This window comes from Crocuta crocuta, unplaced genomic scaffold, assembly GCF_008692635.1.
Source record: "Crocuta crocuta isolate KB4526 unplaced genomic scaffold, BGI_CrCroc_1.0 scaffold467, whole genome shotgun sequence".
NCBI classification, from domain to species: domain Eukaryota; kingdom Metazoa; phylum Chordata; class Mammalia; order Carnivora; family Hyaenidae; genus Crocuta; species Crocuta crocuta.
In genome coordinates, this window is record NW_027530632.1 from 3,973,118 (window position 1) to 3,976,115 (window position 2,998).

Consider the following 2,998-nt stretch of genomic DNA (forward strand, 5'->3'; position numbering starts at 1 on the left):
ACTCTCGTGCTCTCTCTCTCTCTCTCTCTCTCTCCCTCCCTCTCTCTCTCTCTCCAAAATAAACATTTTTTAAAAATTTTTTTTAAAAATGAAGCTATGGCCCAGAAGATCATCTGTGTCCCTAAAGCTGCAACTGTGATAACAGCAGCATATCACCAAAACCTACTGAGGTGGTTTTAGATTTTAATTTTATTCCAGTTTATCCATTTGCTGCATCAAAAAGTTAATGGTAGGAGACTCTTTGTTACTTGGCTTTTGCCCATAGAGGGAAGGTTGTCAGCAAGGGGTAGCCATGGTCTTGTTAAGAATCTGTACTTCAAAACAAGAGCCAGGTTCTGAACTAGGGGCCGTTTTGTGAAAGATTATCTCTGGGGTCATAGTGCTCTTCCTTAAACCCTTATATTTTTGTACAGAATGACTCAGACACTTGCCCTTATATACTTTTTAAGTTTGCAAAGCAGATACTACTTAAAGATACCTGCATCTTAGATACTTGGTTAAATCCATTTTCACTCCTTATGGGTGGTAACCTGGGATCAACTGTCAGCCATATCGGAGCCATAAAATTAGTTTGTGTCTCCACAGAAGAGAACTCAAGACTTAACTTTAAATGTTAAACCTAATGTTGCTTTAGCTCAGTGACCTTTCTAGACTCCCCCACGTCTCCAGGATTCAGAAAGAAATATTTGCCCATAAATACTGACAAACTTGTGTCTCGTCTTCAGTTAGAAAGGAAGAGGGTTTTAGAGACCTCTTGAAGTCCCCTGTTAACAGCCTGAGGGGAGGGAATCCTCGTGAAGCCATTCTAATTACTGTCCCTGAAGTGACCCTAAACCCCAGGCAAGCAGAGAGTGCACGCACGCACGCGCGTGCGCGCGCACACACACACACCAAAAAAGGCATGCGCTTGAGCCCCATAAGTAGAGCTGTTGGGGGACAACTGAGGAAATGTGCAGTGACCTTGCTGAAGACATGAGGGCTACTGGGCAAGAAAATCTCAGGATTTGAGGGGGTCTTTTCATTTTTGAAAATATAATGACAGAAGAAAAGAAAGTAACCTAGTATCAAAATCGAAAACCAAAGCCATAAAAAGGCCACTGTAGTTTACTGTGATCAGCATGCAGTTTGGCTCTGAACTTCTGGCGAGCAGGACAGAAAGGGGAATGTTGTAGATCACGTACTCATCTGCTAGAAGCATGCCAGTTCTTTCCTTGGAATTAGCTGCTAACGGAATAGAACGTGATTCGTAGACACGAGAGCAGCGGGCAGTAAGTGCGGAATGACTTTCGTGTCTGGATGGATAAAGGCAAAGGGCATGCGTGCCCCCAGAGAAGGGCGATCTGCGGGGAGCTAATGGTTGCCCAGGAGTAGGTTTTCTGGTGTTCCAAAAACAATTGTAGGCCAGGACTTAAAATATTTAGAGAATTGGGTGGCCATCCGGCTGGGGTCGCTGAGCAGAGAAAAGACCGTTTCATGCCTAGGGTGTCATTCAGCATCGAGTCTCCACCTGGCGTGTGGAGTCGCTTTGGGGACAGAAGCAGGGGTAGGAACCGTAGACTGGGATGTCGTCCCATCTCAGTTGCCCAGAAGCTGGCTGGGGGTGGACGAGGAAACCTTCTGTCTCAGCTGGCCCTGTAGCCTCCTGATTTATGAGTCCAGGAAGGGCAGAAAAAGAGGCCCAAAATTATAGTCACAGAAAGGAGATTTCCAAAGGAAGATCCCTGTTAAGCTCTGTTGAGCTATATGTGGACTTTTCCGTGATGTCTATTCCTTACAAAAGTCTCCAATCACAAAAGCGTTGGCAGAGAACTTGCCAATTACCTCTGTCAAAAATGAGTGTAGGCAGGCCCGAAGACCTTTCTCCCAAAGGGAACGTGACGTCCACAATTGAAGCACTTTGACATGGCAGCAGAAACCATGTGCCAGGCCCCCTTCACCCACAAGGAGATCCTGTGTAGCTGGGATTCAGAAACCCAGTCCCAGTGAAACTGAACCTTGCACTAAACCTATATGATCCCCATTGGTCTCTCACGGGCCCACATAGTCAGAGGCCAGGAGGTTTCCTTCGGCCACCAAGCACAGTGCCCACTGGTCAAACGTTTTCTGCCAATTCTCTGTGCTGCTTTTCCATTTTCATTGTATCATAAAGCCCATCTATGCCGGCTGCCATACAGGGCATGAGGCAGATGACTGAACAAGACACCCCCCACTGCCCACAAGCTCACCCTCCAGTATCTGGGAACTTGGTACACGGCATCCTGGGTCCCACGGGAGGGGCACCCGGCCTGGCTCAGAGCTCACAGAGGACTTTGCCGACAAAAGAACACCGGTGCCAGGTGTTCATGGATCACTCGGCCACACCAAAGGGAGAATGGGGACGGAGCATCCAGGCAGAGAGAGTGTGGCCCTTTCTGAAACCGGAAGTGGTTCCGCAAGGCCAGTTGGCGGAGGGGGAAGCAGCAGAGAGAGACTGAGATAAGCACAGGCCAGCTCAGGACAGACGGATCCGGCATTCATGCTAACGAGCGTACGTTTTATCGCAAGGCCGAGACGGAGCTGTGGAAGGGGTTTAGCATAGAGGAGCAATATGAAGGGATTTGCCTTGCCAGAGGCTTTTAGTACAGAGGCAGAGTGACCGGTCTCAATGCTACTACAAGCGAACCAGGCAAAAGAGGACAGAGTAGGAACACAGCAAAGCAAACGACCAAAAGACCATTTAGAAAACCAAATATGCGGTTAGTGGAGCACGCATGTTAAATGTTAAATGAAGGACAGCAAGATGCTCTTCACCATGGTGTGTACAAATCAATTCACTTGTGAACTGTGTGCCCGCATATACTGGAGTTTTGTCCCATGCAGGGGAGTCCACAGCCCATAGCAGGGTCACGTTCCCACCGGGGAGGAGCTGATGAGGAATCCCTTATCAGAAACGACTCCTAGAGCGTGGGATGCCAGCTTGGCAGTGCGTCTGCACAAACTGGTGGCTTGCACCGTTGAC

The 2,998-nt window shown here is 48.3% G+C and overlaps 1 protein-coding gene across 1 annotated transcript in view; it reads left to right on the forward strand.

Moving 5' to 3' along the window:
• CASK (calcium/calmodulin dependent serine protein kinase) overlaps window positions 1-2,998 on the forward strand; it is a gene marked incomplete at its 3' end in the record, with an annotated part of 276,912 nt that overhangs the window by 269,750 nt on the left and 4,164 nt on the right. The gene's annotated exons all lie outside the window — the stretch shown is intronic.